Consider the following 18,588-nt stretch of genomic DNA (forward strand, 5'->3'; position numbering starts at 1 on the left):
CTAGCTGCTCCTGGCTGCACCCATTATTAAATATGGAGTATTACCTTTAAATGAACAAGACTTCCATTTCTTTTGTGAAATATCATTGTTTTCCATTCAACCAAAGTCTCCAAAATTATTTAAAAATTCAAGGCTTTAAACTGAATCTTTCTTTGAATTTAAGACATTTTCCCTTCAACTGAAGCAAATCCTGTTAGCTTCTCTTTTGTCATCATATTGGATTTTTATATCCTAACAAAGAAATAGTCTCACCTACATTTTATTTTTTCTCTTGAAGAGCCCTGAGTAAGAAGTGAGAGACCTTAAGTGTAATGAAAGTTCAATTTCTGTCATTTTACATGGTTCCTTCCCTGGATGCATCCTATTTGTACTTCTTAGAGTATCTTAGGGTATCTTAGAGTAGTTATTTTTCCCAGGGGAAATTCCAAGACTCTGCAATACATATTTTGCTTTATCTTTCTACTGTGCTCAAAGACTTTCTTTCCTTTTTCTTTCATTTTTGCTTTGTCATTTTTTTTTCTTTTTCTCCCCAATGGCTATAAGAAAATCATATCTCTGTCTTTTCTTTTGATGAAGCTGTCACTTAGAAATGTATCCTGGGCCTGCTGGATTTTTTGTCTCATTTGTTGGTGAACCTGGCTGCTGGCTGTAAAATTATAGATCCTAGAGCTTATTGTTGAGTAGACTTGAGTATAAACTGATAAATAGAACATTTATCTGTGCTCTGTAAGATACAGCTAAAATGTTTTAGTTATGATAAAAATGATTTAAAAATGAGCTAAAATTTTTGACTGCATTAGTTACTCTTCATAGGTTTTACACAGTAGCTTTCATACTTAAGGGATTTTATCAAGTTAAATGCTATAGCAGTTACAGGTATTACTGTAGAAGAATATGAGATATTTTTTTTCCTGTTCTTTTATTATATATACAAATAACATTGGGCATCACACAAGATTGTTTTTATTAAATGAATGGAATTTTATCAAGCTGAGGTTGCTTTGTTTGTTTGTTCATTGTTTTGTATTTCCCAGGGAATCTTGTGAAAAATTTAGTTACTAAGAAAGTTGAATAATTGAATTCCTTATAATTTGTTCCATACATAGTTTCTTTGTACATGGTCTGCATATTGCCTTCTCCCATAAGACCATGAACTTCTTAAGATCTGGGACCATATTCTGCTTTATTTTTTTTTGAACCCTAATTCTTAAGACAGTACCTGGCACATAGTGAGTACTTAATTAATATCTTTTGAGTGATTGAATGAATTAATGCTACATTTTAATGGCAGCCTTGGAGTCAGGAAGATTTGTGTTCAAGTAATTTGTCTAGCACATTCTAACTGTGGGATGATGGGCAAATAACAACTTTCTAAGGTTGAAAGTTCTAAACAATTTATCTCCCAATCTGTGAAATCATTTGTTCAGGTAGAACTTGAGCTCCAAGAGTAATTGTCATACTTTGGAGTGAGATATGGATTTTAACCACTTGTAGAAAGCTACCATTTATCAAATATTTCTGTGAGAAATTAGAAAAATTTCCTTTTGTTCCTTAAATTCATCCGAGTATAATTCATTAATGTGACCATAGCCAGTTAATATTTATTTTGTTTTTCATATTTCCTCTGTGTCTTTTTATTTGCAACAAACATTTATTTTATTCTTTCCAGTTACATGTAAGGGCAGTTTTCAACATTAATTTTCACAAGATTTAGAGTTACAAATTTTTCTTCCTCCCTTTCCTCCCCCCTCCACAAGACAGCAACCCATAAGTGCTTTTTTATTAGTTCTTTCTTTGGGGGTGGATAGTAAGCTTCATCATTAGTCCCTTGGGGTTGTCTTGGATGATTGCATTCCTGAGAGTAGTTAATTCATTCACAATTGCTCACTGAACAATACTGCTGTCACTATGCACAATGTCCTCCCAGCTCTGCTCACTTCATTATACATAAGTTCATGAGTCTTTCCAGTTTTTCTGGGATCATCCAGTTTGTCATTTCCCATAGCACAATACAATTCCACCAAAATCATATATCACAGCTTCTTCCATCATTCCTCAATTGATGAACATTCCCTTGATTCTTAATTCTTAGCCACCACAAAGAGTTGCTATAAATATTTTTGTACAATTTTCCCCGCTTTTCTCTTTTTCATGATTACTATTGTGAACTGTTTCTCTTCCATCCTCTTCCCTTCCCCATGATATTTACTCTATTATCCATCTTCTTTCATCCTATTCCTCTTCAAAAGACATTGGCTTCTGTCTGTCCCTTCCCCCAATCTGCCCATCCATCTTTTTCCCCTCTCTCTTTATCCCCTTCTCCTCCTATTTTTCTGCAGGTCTAGAGAGAGATTATTCCACCCAATTGAGTATGTATGCTATTCCTTCCTTGAGCCAATTCTTATGAGACTGAGGTCTTTGAGCCAATTCTGATGAGTGTTAGGCTAATTACTGCACAGGTTAAATAGATTACTCCACCCAGTTGGGTGTGTATGTTAATCCCTCCTTGAGGCAACTCTGATGAGTTTAAGGTCTTTGAGCCTTTTGTGATGAGTATAAAATTAATTCACTGGAAGAAAAAACATTTGAAGCAGAGAGGCACTCAGAGACACTGGAGCAGAACATACTATGTTTCAGCTGAAGTTTAAAAAAAAAAGCAGCAATAGCAATCGTGATCTCAGACAAAGCAAAAGAAAAAAAAATAGATCTAATTATCAGTGTCAAGGAAGGAAACTACATCTTGCTAAAAGGAATCATATAAAATGAAGTAATATCAATATGAAACATATTCATAAAACCAGCTCTTATTTTTATGTTTTAGTTCAATAGTTTTCTTACTTTAAATTTCATTAATTTCTTTTATTTTCATGATTTCAAATTTAGTATTTAATTGAGGATTTCAATTTGGTTTTTTTTTGCTTTTTTAATTACAGGCCCAATTCATTGATCTGCTCTTTCTCTATTCTGTTGATGCAAATATTTAGACATGTAACATTTCCCCTAAGTTCTGCTTTAGCTACATCCCATACCCACATACCCACATGGTCTGTCCCCATTATATTCTTTTTTTTGAGTGTGTGTGTGTGTGTGTGTGTGTGTGGTTTTTTTTGGCAGGGCAATGAGGGTTAAGTGACTTGCCCAAGGTCACACAGCTAGCAAGTGTCAAGTGTCTGAGGCCAGATTTGAACTAAAGTCCTCCTGAATCGAGGGCCGGTGCTTTATCCACTGTGCCAACTAGCTGCCCCCATTATATTCTTGCCAGACCCATGTGGATGTGGGAAATTTACTAGAGGGAGGCTTTTGAAACAATGTTTCAATTAATGTTCCCTGTGCAAAGTACACACCCATATTAGGCTTTTCTTTCAGTCTGACCATAATAAAGCAAAGATAGTATTATGAAAACCCCAAATCAAAATTAATTCCTTACACTATGAAAAACACTATAGATCAAATGAATACATGGAGCTTTCCTTAAAATGATAAGTAGTTATCTATCAAAAGCTATCAGAAAGCATTATCTGTAATGGGCATAAGCTAATAATTTTCCCAATATGACCAGGTATGAAGCATTGATATACAATGTCAGCACTGTTATTTAACATTTTACTAAAATGTTACCTTTAGCAATAAGAAAAGAAAAAAGAAGTAGAAGGCATTAGAATAGGCAATGAGAAAAACAAAACTGTCATTCTTTGCAGGTGATATAATGATATGCTTAGAGAATCAAATAAAATCTAATTGAAATGACTAGCTACTTTAGCAAAGTTCAGGATATAAAATAAAACCACATAAATCATCAGCATTTCTTTATCTTCCAGACAAGTCCAGCAATAAGAGATAGAAAGAAAAATTACATTTAAAATAACTGTAGAAAATATAAACTATTTTGCCAAGATAAATTCAGGAACACAATTACAAAACACTTTTCACAAAAAAATCATATCTAAATTATTGGAAAAGTATGAATTGTTCATGAGTAAGGCAATCTAATATAACAAAAATGACAATTCCACCTAAATTAATTAACTTATTCAGTTCCATACCAATTAAACTAACAAAAAACAAAAACAAAACACATTTTGTACAGCTAGAAAAGTAAGAACAAAATTTATCGGGATGAACAAAAGGTCAAAAAAATTTCCAGAATTAATGAAAAAAAAATCCAAAGAAGGTAACCTAGCTTTAGCAGATCTAAAACTATAGCATAAAGCAGAAATCATGAAAACTATTTGGTACTACCTAAGAAATATAATGGTAAATCAGTGGAACACATTAGCCATACAAGACACAGCAGTAAATGATTATACTCACATATTGTTGGATAAACCAAAGACTATCTTTTGGAATAAGAACTCTCTATTTGACAAAAACTGCTGAGACTTGAAAATAGTAAGGTAAAAATTAGGCATCTCACATCTCAACATCTCACACCCTATACCAAGTCAAAATGAACACATGATTTAGAAAGTAAGGGAGATATAATAAGCAATTAGGAGAGGAAAGAATAATTTGCCTGTCAGATTTTTTGAAGGGAAGAATTTATGATAAAGCAAGAGATAGCATTATGACATACAAAATGGAAAATTTTGATTGCATTAAATTTGAAAGGTTTTGCATAAAGAAAACAAATGCAATCAAGAATACAAGGATGGGGGCAGCTAGGTGACACAGTGGATAGAGCCCTGGCAAATAACTTAACCTCAATTGCCTCACTAGAAAAAAAAAAGAATTCAAGGAAAGAATAAAGATCAAAAACAATTTTTATACATAATTTTCTAATAAAGGACTCATGTCTCAAATGTATAGAGAACTGAGTCAAATTTACAAAAATCCAGGTTATTTCCCAGTTGATAAATGGTCAAAAACATGAACAAGTAGTTTTCAGAGAAAAAATAAAGCTATCTATAGTCATATAAAATGCTCTAATTCATTATTGATTAAGAGAAATACAAATTAAAACAACTCTGATGTACCACCTCACACCTCTGAGATTGAGTTATATGACAGAAAAGGAAAATAACAAATGTTGGGGAAGATGTGGGTAAATTGAGACACTAATGTATTGTTGGTGGAGGTGTGAAGACTCTGGATAACAATTATGATTAAAGAAGTTGTGGTATATGAATGTTATGGCATACTATTATGCTATACCAAATGGTGAGCAAGCAGATTTCAGGAAAAACATATTGGAAAGTCTTGCATGAACTGATGCTGAGAGAATTGAACAGAACCAGCAGAACCCTTTACATGATCATTGTGTAATGATCACCTATGATTGACTTAGTTCTCAGCAATGTAATATTCCAAGACAATTCCAAAAAACTCATAATGGAAAGTGCTATCCACATCCAGAGAAAGAACTGAGTCTAAATCCAGATTGAAGTATAGTATTTTCACTTTTTTTCTTTGACTTTTCCCTTTTGTTCTGTTTCTTTTTTCACAACATGACTAATGTGGAAAAATGTTTACATGATTACACATATATGAAATTATTTAGCATCTTAAGGAAGGAAAATGGGAGATATGGAGGGAGGAAGAAAAAACTGAAACTCAAAAACTTAAAAAAATGAATATATAAAACTACCTTTTTGTGTAATTTTAAAAATAAAATACTATTAATAAAAAAAATAAAAATAGGGCAGCTAGGTGGTGCAGTGGATAGAGCACCAGCCCTGGATTCAGGAGGACTTGATTTCAAATCTGGCCTCAGATACACTTGACACATATTTGTATGACCCTAGGCAAGTCACTTAACTCCAATAGCCTCAACAAAAATAAATAAATGAATAAAAATAAAATAAAATGGAAATAGAAGTAAATAACTAGGCTGGGAAAAATCAGAAAACAACAGAAAAAGATCCTGAAAATAGAAAATTACCATGATGACTGGGAATTTCAACATAGAAACTCAGAAAAAGAAAAACAAAAGAAAAGAAAAAACTACTACAGTCAAAATATAAATTGGTCTTAGGACATTGACAAGCTCAAAAATGATGTTAAAAATAAAGTAAGGGAATTGGAGGAAAAATTGGGAAGGGAAATGAGATTGATGCAAGAAAATCACGACAAAAGGTTGAATAGTTTGATAAAAGGAAGACAAACAATACTGAAGAAAACAATATCTTAAAAACAGAATATACCAAAATGGTAAAAGAGACACAAAAATCCAATTAAAATAAGAACACCTTAAAAAGCAGTACTGGCCAAACTGAAAAAGAGGTATAAAATTTCACTGAAATAATAGAACTGGGGCAGTTGGTGGCACAGTGGATAAAACACTAGGTGTGGATTGAGGAGGACCTGAGTTCAAATCTGGCCTCAGACACTTAACACTTACTAGCTGTGTGAACCTAGGCAAGTCACTTAATCCCAATTGCCTTACAGAAAGAAAGAAAGAAAGAAAGAAAGAAAGAAAGAAAGAAAGAAAGAAAGAAAGAAAGAAAGAAAGAAAGAAAGAAAGAATAGAACTGGCCCAATTGAAAAGTTCACTGAAGATAATAATTGCTCAAAATCTAGAAGTTGGAAAGTGGAATAAACAAAATAAAAAGAATGAAAAAAATAGAAGTAAATGTGAAATATCTCATTGAGAAAACAACTGAGCTAGAAAAAAAAATAGATCCAGGGAGGTGAATTTGAGAATTATTGGAAAGTCATGATCAAAAAAATAAAAATAGAGTCTATGCACAGTAATCTTTCAAGAAATTATCAAGGAAAATTACTCTGATAGTCTAGAACAAGAGGGCAAAATAGAAATTCAAAGATTCCATTGATCACTTATCCCTAAATGAAAACTCCCAGGAATATAATAGCCAAATTTCTGAGCTCCCAGTTCAAGGAGAAAATAATGCAAACAGCCCAAAAGTTCATATATCATCAACCCACAGTCAGGATAACACAAGATTCATTAGTTTCTATGTTAGAGGATTGAAGTGCTTAGTTTAAAATATTCCTGAAAGCCAATGAGCTAGGGTTACCACAAAGAGTCACCTACTTCGAAAAACTGGAAAAATTATATTCAATGAAATTGAGTACTTTCAAGCATTCCTGATTAAAATACTAGAGCTTTTACAGCAAGTGATCACCAGGATAATACACTATGACCAGGTGGGATTTATACCAGGAATGCAGGGCTGGTTTAACTTTAGGAAAACTATCAACATAATCAACCACATCAATAAGAAAACTAACCCAAATCATATGATTATCTCAATAGATGCAGAGAAAGCTTTTGACAAAATACAGAACCCATTCCTAATAAAAACACTAGAGAGCTTAGGAATAGATAGAGCTTTCCTTAAAATAATAAACAGTATCTACCTAAAACCATCAGCAAGTATTATATGCAATGGAGATAAGTTAGAGGTCTTTCCAATAAGATCAGGGGTGAAACAGGGATGTCCATTATCACCACTATTATTTAATATTGTACTAGAAATGTTAGCTTTAGCAATCAGAGAAGAAAAAGGAATTAAAAGAATTAGAATAGGCAAGGAGGCAACAAAACTATCACTCTTTGCAGATGATTTAATGGTATACCTAGTGAATCCTAGAGAATCAACTCAAAAATTACTTGAAACAATTAACAACTTTAGCAAAGTAGCAGGATATAAAATAAATCCACATAAATCATCAGCATTTCTATACATGACCAACAACGTCCAGCAGCAAGAGATAGAAAGAGAAATTCCATTTAAAGTAATGGTAGATAATATAAAATCCTTGGGAGTCTATTTGCCAAGACAAACCAAGGAACTCTATGAACACAATTACCAAACACTCTTCACACAAATCAAACCAGATCTAAATAATTGGAAAGATATCAATTGCTCATGGATAGGCAAAGCTAATATATTAAAAATGACAATACTGCCTAAATTAATTTACTTATTCAGTGCCATACCAGTCAGACTACCTAAAAATTATTTTATAGAGCTAGAAAAAATAATAACAAAATTCATCTGGAAAAACAAAAAAATCAAGAATATCAAGGGAAATCATGAAAAAAAATTCACAGGAAGGTGGGTTAGTGGTACCAAACCTGGAGCTTTACTATAAAGCAGCAGTCAACAAAACTATCTGATATTGGCTAAGAAATAGAGTGGTAGATCAATGGAATAGGCTAGGCACAGGAAACACAGTAGTAAATGACACTAGTAATGTAGTGTTTGATAAACCCAAAGACTCCAGCTTCTGGGATAGGAACTCAGTATTTGACAAAAACTGCTGGGAAAACTGGAAGATAGTATGGCAGAAATTAGGCCTAGAACAACATCTTATACCTTATACTAAAATAAGGTCAAAATGGATACATGATTTAGACACAAGAGTCAATATCATAGGAAAATTAGGAGAGGAAGGAATAGTCTACCTATCAGATCTTTGGAAAGGAAAACAGTTTATGACCAAACAAGAGATAGAGAATATTATAAAATGCAAAATGGATGATCTTGATTACATTAAATTAAAATAGTTTTTGTACAAACAGAATCAATTCATCCAAAAATAGAAGGGAGGCAGAAAACTGGGAAACAATTTTTATGGCCAGTACTTCTGATAAAGGCCTCATTTCTAAAATATATAGGGAACTAATTCAAATTTGTAAGAATACAAGTCATTCCCCAATTGAGAAATGGTCAAAGGATATGAACAGGCAGTTTTCTGATGAAGAAACCAAAGCTATCTATTCCCATATGAAAAAATGCTCTAAATCACTAATGATTAGAGAAATGCAAATTACAACAAGTTTGAGGTACCACCTCACTCCTATTAGATTGGCTAAAATGACAAAAAAGGAAAATAATAAATGTTGGAGAAGCTATGGAAAAATTGGAACACTAATGTTGGTGGAGCTGTGAACTGATCCAACCATTCTGGAGAGCAATGTGGAATTATACCCAAAGGGCTGTGAAGCTGTTCATACCCTTTGACCCAGCAATACCACTTTTGGGTCTTTTTCCCAAAGAGATCATGGAAAGGGGAAAGGGACCCACATGTACAAAAATATTTATAGCTGCTCTTTATGTGGTGGCAAGGAATTGGAAGTTGAGGGGGTGCCCATCAATTGGGGAATGACTGCACAAGTTGTGGTATATGAATACAATGGAATACTATTGTGCTGTAAGAAATGATGAGCAGGAGCAGTTCAGAGAAACCTGGAGGGTCTTGCGTGGACTGATGATGAGTGAGAAGAACAGAACCAGAAGAACATTGTACATAGTATCATCACCATTGTGTGTTGATCTAGTGTGATGGACTATATTCTTCTCCCCAATGCAATGGTACAGAAGAGTTCCAGGGAACTCATGATAGAAGAGGATCTCAAAATCCAGGAAAAAAAAAAAAAGAACTGTGGAGTGTAGATGCTGAAAGAACCATACTATTTCTTTTGTTTTTGGTTCTGTTATTTTTCTCTTTTGAGGTTTTTTGTCATTGCTCTGATTTTTCTCTTATAACATGACTAATGCAGAAATATGTTTAATGTTATATAATATATATATATAATTATATATATAAAACTATATATAACTATATACATAACTATATATAACTATATATAACCTATATCAGATTACCTGTTGTCTAGGGAAGGGGGGAGAGAGGAGAGGGAGGGAGAAAAATCTGAAATTGGAAAGCTCATATAAACAAAAGTTGAGAACTATCTTTACATGTAATGGAAAAAAATAAATAAAATACAAAACAAAATACTAGAGCTTAATAGAAATTTTGACTTTTAAGTAAAAGACTGAAGAGAAGAAAATAAAAATAAACAGAAAAGAGAAAGCATGAAGGAATTATTTAAGGATGAACAGTTTATATGCATGGGAAAAAGATATTTGTAACTCCTAAAATCTTTATCATAATCAGCATAGTTAGAAGGAGTATACATAGAGAGAAGGTATATGTGTGATTTGAAGATGATGGGTTGATTATTGAAAAAGATGAAATTAAGGAGTGAGAAATAATTGTACTCAAAGAAAGGGAAAGGTAGAGGTAGAATAACTTATCTCACATAAAAGTGGGAAAAAAATCAACTTTCACAAGAAAAATGAAAATGCAGCACATGAGTTTTGTATATGAATATTACTGCTATTAGAATTTGTCCAAAGCTGAAATAATATATGCACTTGTTTGGGTGTATAAATCTATTTTGCCACATGGGAAAGTAAGAGAAGAGGGAATAAGACAGGGCTTTGCTGATAGAAAGTAGGACAGGTTGAGGATTAGAAGCAAAAGACTATTGAGGATGGACATAGTGAAAGGAGAGAGTGAGTAAAATAAACAGGGGGGAAATAGGATGGTGGGAAATACACAGTAATCATAACTGTGAAAAAATATAGAATGTTTCTTTGATAAATACCTCATTTCTCAAATATATTGTGAACTGAGTCAAATTTTTAGGGCTACAGGTATTTCCTGGTTGATAAATAATCAAAGATATGACAGCCACTTTTCTGATTGAGAAATCAAGGTATCTGTAGCTTTATGGAAAAATGCTATAAATCATTATTGATTAGAGAAATACAAATTAAAACAATTCTGAAGTACCACCCCACAGTTATCAAATTGGCTAATATTACAAAAAAGAAAAAGAAATACACGTTTCGGGAGGGATTTGGGAAAATTGAGTCACCAATGTACTGCGGGTGGAGTTATAAACTGACTCAACTATTTTGCAGATAATTTGGAACTATGCCCAAAGGGCTATAAAACTATGCATTCCCTTTCATCAAGCAATACCACTGTTATGTCTATATCACAAAGAGATTTTTTTTAAAAAAAGCAAAGGATGAATATGTATAAAATATTGATAGTAGTTCTTTTTATGTTAATAATTAGAAATTAATAGGATGTTAATCAGTTGGGGAATGGCTAAACAAGTTATGGTTTATCATTGGGATGGAATACTATTATGTTATAAGAAGTAGTGAATAGGAAGCTCTCAGAAAAAAAATTGGTAAGTAAAATGAACAGAACAGGAATAGCATTGCACATAGTAATAGCAATATCATGAGATGATCACCTTCAGTATTCTCAGCAACATGATGATCCAAGACAATTTTGAGGAACTTATAAGAAAAATGCTACTCTTTTTCAGAGAAAGAACTAATGAAATCAGAATGTAAAATGGTCATTAGTAGGTTTACAACATTTTATAAAGAGTACTTCGGATTGTTATCAAGATCATTCTATAATATAACACATCATATTAGCTGATTTAGAATACTCATATTGCAAATTATGACAGTAAAATTTTATCCATTGTTATTCTTGTATACACTTTTTGAAATAGCCAGAATGTGGCTTTGAACTCCAAAACAAGCAATAATCTGTTCAAGAAGGTAGGCCAGTTAGGTGTCATGGTGTAGAGTGCCAGGCCTGAAGTCAGGAAGGCTCATCTTACCAAGTTCAAATATGGCCTCCAACACTCACTAGCTATGTGATCATGACCAAGTCATTTAACTTTGTTTGCCTCAGTTTATAATCTGTAAAATTATGTGGAGAAGTAAATAGCAAATCACTTTAGTCTCTTTCCCAAGAAAGTATCACATGGGCTCATAAAGAGTCAGATATGACTGAAATGACTGAACAACAACAACAATTCAGGAAGGTATGAAAGAAAAACTTACCAAGATAATAGGAAGAAAATTAACAGAGCTTTTTAAGGTGGTATTTCATATCTTTCCCAAAAGGAAAAAGAAAAAAGAAAAAGATCGTTAATAGAGACTAGAAATTAAGAGTTAAGCCAATGAGCAGTTTCTCCTGAATGTTACATTCTTGTTTGAATGGTTATAAATTTCTATATCAGACATTTTCCTATTTAAATGTCAATATAAAATCCATTCCAAAGCCTAATATAATTTATTTGGGAATTAGTTGCCATTTTGAATTATCCACATCATTGCTTCTCTCACTTAATGTATATAACTGAGTTAGCTATACATATGCTTTATCTTTTCATGTACAGAACATTGTTGTTTCTTAATTCCCCTATTATACTATGCCTATTCTCAAGTAAAGGTGTATCACAGATTCATGTATTTAAGATAGGAGTCTGTGAATAATAGCACTTCAGTGACAAAATAACCTTCTTTAGTTTTGTTTTGTTTTTGCAGGGCAATGAGGGTTAAGTGACTTGCCCAGAGTCACACAGCTAGTTAAGTGTCAAGTGTCTGAGGCTGGATTTGAACTCAGGTCCTCCTGAATCCAAGGCCAGTGCTTTATCCACTGCGCCATCTAGCTGCCCCACAAAATAACCTTCTAATGGCCCTGATAATGTAGAATTTCCCAGAGGCCCTTCAACCCTTGGCAATAGTGCCCACAACAGAATTTCATCTTAGTTTTGACACAACTGATAAAGGACAAACTGATAAAGCCAGCAATGGAGAGAACTGACTAGACAGATGACATGAAGGGAAGGAAAGGAAGGCCATGCTTACCATCAAGGAATTTATTTTTGGGACGTGTGGCCAGTGAAATAATAATACTATTAGCATTTCCAAGTCTTAATAAACTTATGTGGCCAGATATGTTTGGATGATAAGTATCCATAGATTGGACAGATATATTAGTCTTCAAAGCCTCTGGTGTCAAGCAAAATCCACAGAAGAATGTGCTGAGATAATTTTCTAACCAAGGAGGGCTTGGAAAGTTGGAAGGAGGGAGCTGCTGTGCTGAGACAGAAGTGGATCCCAACCCCATAGTCACACTGATACAGATCCAGTGTTAGGAAGGCCTCACCAGAGAAAGAGACCTTCAGAGCCTCTGAATCATCTGAAAAACCAGTGTCATCTGGAACTATGCCCAAAATCTGGTGAGAGGGCTGAGCCCTTGGCAGGGGAGAGACTACAGGGGTCTCTGTTGGTGCTGAGGCAGAACTTGGGTTTTTCACTCCTGCTGGGAACCAGGAGGTAGGCTTGAGGAGCAGTGGCCCAGGTGTGGGAAGGGCATAGGCTCCTCAGAGCTAACAACCACAGCACACAAAACTGGTTGATTAGCAAATTGGTCTGGGGTCATCTATAGGCCAGGGAACAGGCCAGGGAAGTAAAGAACCTGATCCTCCTTAAATCATACCATGTACGACCTCCTGAAGCTTGGAATACTGCAGCCTGGAAACAGTGACCCATTTTAAGGAGCTAAAATTCAAGTAAAAGAAAAGCAAGATGAGCAGACAGAGAAAGGTGAGGACCAAAGAATGTTTCTTTAGTGACAAGGAAGATTGAGGTGAACCTTCAGAGGAAGATGTCAACATCAGCGCCCCTATATCTAAACATTCCAAGAAAAATATAAATTGGTTTCAGGCAATAGAGGTGCTCAAAAAGGACTTTGAAGATAAAGTTAGAGAGGTAGAGGAAAAAATGGAAAGAGAAATGAGGGTGATGCAGGAAAGACATGAAAAAAAGTCAACAGCTTGAAAAGCAAAATGGAAAACCTCTCCAGTGAAAATAATTGCCTAAGAATTAGGATTGAACAAATGGAAGCCAGTGACTTTATGAGAAACCAAGACACAATAAAGCAAATACAAATGAATAAAAAAACAGCAAAACAAAAAAAAACAAACAAAAAAAAACTAGAGGGCAATGTGAAATATCTTCTTGGAAAAACTGCTGACCTGCAAAATAGAGGCAGGAGAGATAATTTTAAAATGATTGGTCTACCTGAAAACCATGATCAATGAAAGAGCTTAGACATCATCTTCCAAGAAATTGTCAGGGAAAACTGCCCTGAAATTCTAGAAGCAGAAGGTAGAATAGAAATTTAAAGAATCCACTGATCACCTCCTGAAAGAGATACCAAAAGGTATCTCCGGAATATTGTAGCCAAATTCCAGAGCTCTCAGGTCAAAAAGAAAATATTGCAAGCTGCCAAAAAGAAAGAATTCAAGTACTGTGGAGCCCCAGTCAGGATAGCACAAGATCTAGCAGCTTCTACATTAAAGGACTGGAAGATATAGAATATGATATTCCAGAGGGCAAAGGAATTGGGATTCCATGCAAGAATCACATATCCCTACAAAACTTTGTATAATCTTTCAGAGGAAAAAATGAAACTTTAATGAAAAAGAGTACTTTCAGGTATTTATGATGAAAAGACCTGAACTGAATGTAAAATTTGACTTTCAAATACAAGACCCTAGAGAACCATAAAAAATTGGAGTTGGGGGATATATCTGGGGTCATTCAGTGTGTGACTGCCTTGGGTCTGAGGTTAGGTTTTGGCTGAGGTCCCACTGGGTCTGCATGTATGCTTCATCCACTGTGTCATCTACCTGCCCCATGATGATATCTTTAGGGTAAAATTGGAGGGTGAGAGGAATGCATTGGGGGAGGGGAAAGGACAGAGGTTGCATGGTATGAAATCCAACATGAAAGAAACAGGAAAGTGCTTATGGAGTGGGGAAAGAGATGAGGGAAGAGCAGGGCATTAAATTAACTTTACACTCATCAGAATAGGCTCAAAGACCTTAATCTCATCAGAGTTGCCTCAAGGAGGAATTAACACACACACACACACCCTACTGGGTGGAGTAATCTATTTAATTGGGGTACTAAATGAGCCTAACTCCCATAAGAATTGGTTCAAAGAACTTAATCTCATTAGAATTGGCTCAAGGAGAGAATAATATACACATTTAATTGGTAGAATAATCTATCTAACACTGTAGGAAAATAGGAGGGGAAGGTGTTAAAGAGAGAGGGGCAAAAGAAAGGAGGGCAGATTGGGGGAGGGGTGAGACAGAAGAAAATTCATTTTGAAGAAGGATAGGGTGAAAGCCAAAAGATAGGGAATAGGATGGAGGGAAACAGTTAACAGTTGTAATTGTGAAAAAGAGAAAAGGGGAAAAAATGTACAAAAATATTTATAGCAACTCTTTGTGGTGGTTAACAATTGGGAATCAAGGGAATATCCATCAATTGAGGAATGACTGAAGAAGCTGTGGTGGTATATGATTGTAGTGGAATGGTATTGTGCTATAGGAAATGACAAACAGGGTAATCCTAAAAAAAAACCTGGAAAGACTCATATGAACTGAACTATAGTGAAGTGAGCAGAATTGGGAGGACATTGTGCATAGAGACAGCAGTATTGTTCCATGAGCAGTTGTGAATGATTTATCTACTCTCAACAATACAATGATCCAAGACAATCCCATCCCAAGGGACTAATGTTGAAGTATACTATCCACTCCAAGAGAAAGAACTGATAAAAAGAGCACATGTGGATTTAACATATATAACCTATACCAGATTGGTTGCTGTCTTGTGGAAGGGAGAGGAAAGGGAAGTAGAAAAATTTGGAACTCTAAATTTAATGAAAATGAATGTTGAAAACTACCCTTCCATTTAACTGCAAAAAAAATAAAATAAATGTTGGGGAAAAAAGCCTCTGGTGTCAGATGAATAGTAAGGCTCCAAAAGGATTATCTCCTAGAGAGAAATCACTCTCCTATCACCCACATCCCATAACTTGTTTTAATAGTGGCAGTTCTACTACAGTGGCCATGAGAGAAGGCTTAAAGTTACTGTTAAGGTGGAGATCAATTTAAAAAAAAAATTAAAAAAAAGTTATTGACATTCTACTTTCCAGTGTTCTGAAAAGTTGTGTACTGTTAGCATTCATGTTTATTTTGTATTCAAAATTCCTATCTGGTAGAGAATGCCTTTTTTATTTGCTTTTAAAAAATGTTACACAAAAGCAGGAACTCTGAAAATGTTACAGTCAAAATATTACTACTTCTGGTTAAGAAATTCCTAATAGCCTACCTTTGTTTTTTCATTAAAGTAAGTTATTGCCTTTTTTCATTTTGTTGGCAGAGTTAGCGTGTTCACACACTGTGCTCCTTTCCTGCCCTGGGATCCCTTCCTCTGCCACAGCTTATTGCCAGTCCCTCCCACCACCATCTTGGGCTTTGAAGATCTAAAGACACCTGTGGGGCCTGAAGCACCTCAATGACTTCTTGGTGGACAAGACGTATATTGAGAGATATGTGCTATCCCAGGCTTACATTGTACTACTTGAAGCCATCTTGGGCCCACGATCTGCAAACTTGTACCATGCCCTACATGGTATAATCACGTTAAGTCTTAGGAGAAACAAAAGGCAAGCTTGCCAGGAATAAAGAAGGCTTCGGGTAAGTATGGGCCTGCTGATGTAGAAGATATCACAGGAAGTGCTGGAGCTACAGATAGCAAAGATGATGATGACATTGATTTCTTTGGGTCTGATGAGGAAGAGGAAAGTGAAGACACAAAGAAGCTGAGAGAAGAATGCCTTGCTCAGTGTGCATCAAAGAAATTTAAAAAACCCTGCAATTGTTGCCAAGTCTTTCTTCTTACTGGATGAAAAACATTGGGAAGATGAGACAGATGTGGCAAAATTGTAGGAATGTGTCAGAAGCATTCAAGCAGATGGCTTGGTCCGGGGATCTTCTAAACTAGATCCAGTGGGGTACTGCATCAAGAAGCTTCAAATACAGCGTGTAGTGGAAGGTAATAAAGTTGTGACAGATAGGCTAGAGGAACAAATAACTGCCTGTAATGATTGGAATGACGCCACCTGCTGGAGACTTACAGTAGAAAAGCTCCAACATGAGGAGAGGGCCTCTGAGGGTAGGACCATGCGTCTTTTCTTTGGCATCAGGAAGTGATGTTTGCTTGTGGGAGGAAGAAGGGGGAGGCTGGCGTGCTGGCTCACACTCTTTCCTGAGGACTCCGGTGGAGAAGGGAGCTAGAAATATGCTCTCCCTTTAATAGATAGATGAATGTAGGCCTTTCTCTCTCTCTTTACCAAATTCTTATTCTCCTTAATAAATGCTTAAAAGTCTAACTCTTGCTAAAGCTTATAATTTATTGGCGACCACTCATTAGATATTTTAGAGAGTATAGCTAGAATTTTAGCCCTTACATGCCCTTGAAGACTACATGCAATTCATGGGTGTTGCTGCCTTCAATAAGATCTTAATTCTGCTCAGAAAATGCATTTGAATAAAAATATTTGCAAGCAATTTTTTTAAATTGACTCAGTTCTCTCAAACTCAAATATTTAAAAGGTTGTGTTGTTTGGGTTCATAACTAATGTACATATATCTATATATAGATATATAGATGGGGAAGGAGGCAAAAAATTCTGCATGCATTTGTTGATAGCTATCTCTTTTGTTATAAATATGATCTAGTTATTAAGGTTGTGTTGTTGTGGAGTTTAACTGAAGAAAGCGGGTTAGAATTTTCATCATCAGCTCAGTGGTATTGTCATCTTTTTGTTCATTCCACTTAGTTACATCAGCTTTTTGCAGTGCAAACAATTTATGTCAGAAGCCTAGGCATGGCTAAAGCAAACACAGGCCATTTCTATTCAAGCCCTTTTGTATACTAAAGTTAGGCAAGCTGAGAAAGCCCTTGTCTGAAAAGTTGTTCACGCAGAGTCACTATACATATACAGTAAATGAATCCTAAAGAGGATTTCAACTTGAACCAGCAGTTAGAAAATAGGTTATAAATCCCTTAAACTCTTTTTGCCTTTGCTTTTCATTTTGCCTCTGGCACCACAGCATTACTCAATTTTTGTTTTTGGAGAAAGGGAGATTTGCATATTTTAAAAGGTTCAGTTACAGGATGAACCAGAGAAAAAGGTCCTAAGGATAAGTTATTAGTTAAAGGGAGAGTGAAGAGAGTTTATTCTATAAAGCTCTGGAATTTGCTTCAGTGACCCCCATAATAATTGTTGAAGGGGCCAAATCTTCTAAGGCTAATGACGAAAAAGGAAAATAACTTTTCTGAATTAGACCCAATGAATACACCATAGCCTTTTAACTTCAGAAATAGTTACCTTTTAGAAAAAAGTCTCATATGTCTTTAAACTTTGCCTAGATTGTTATCATTTTGTTCAATGTTTGAAAAAAATTAGGACAACTTCTGCCCCCCCAAAAACAAACAAACAATCAAAAAGCAAAAGACAAAAACTGGTCTCTACTTTAAAATGTCTACCTTTATAAACCCCAAATGCCCTTACTGGACCTGTTTTCAGAAATGATACTTTTAGACAACTAGCTATGAAAGTGATTTGAATGGAAGTAAGATAAAAAAGAGTCAGTCATATTAACCAAAGAAACAGGGATTTTGCTTTTTTTAAGTCCAAGATTTTAGCTTCTGAAAGTCTAAATAAATACTTTTTTATGTGTCTTACCACTTGGAGATGCTCATTCCTGTTCAGCTTATAGCACACATGGAGAATAAGAGAACACTGAAATTCGGTCTGCACATGTGACCAGCAAATTGCCTGATAGTTTATTATTATTGTTAAGGCTCAAATAATTGCTGCAGATATCTGCCTCTGCTCCATTGTACTGCACAGTGGTTTCTCTATAGTGATTGAAACTGCAGTGCCCCCATTATAAATAGCATTCGCATTTTTTTTCTTTTAAAGGCACAGCTATTTGATGATCTACAGTAAGTATCTTTGTGGGTCTTAAGACATTCATACTGTGAAAAATATTCATACAACAAAAGGTATATGGACAAGTGGATAAGTAATTGGTTACATGCCTGGGACTGCCCACAGGGTTTTGTTTTGTTTAAAAAGAAAAGGCCC

The 18,588-nt window shown here is 34.9% G+C and overlaps 1 pseudogene; it reads left to right on the plus strand.

The window, feature by feature from the left end:
* LOC122747329 overlaps positions 1–16,982 on the plus strand; it is a 77,169-nt pseudogene extending 60,187 nt beyond the window's left edge.
* The last annotated feature ends 1,606 nt before the right edge of the window (positions 16,983–18,588 follow it).

This window comes from Dromiciops gliroides, chromosome 3, assembly GCF_019393635.1.
Source record: "Dromiciops gliroides isolate mDroGli1 chromosome 3, mDroGli1.pri, whole genome shotgun sequence".
Classification (NCBI taxonomy): domain Eukaryota; kingdom Metazoa; phylum Chordata; class Mammalia; order Microbiotheria; family Microbiotheriidae; genus Dromiciops; species Dromiciops gliroides.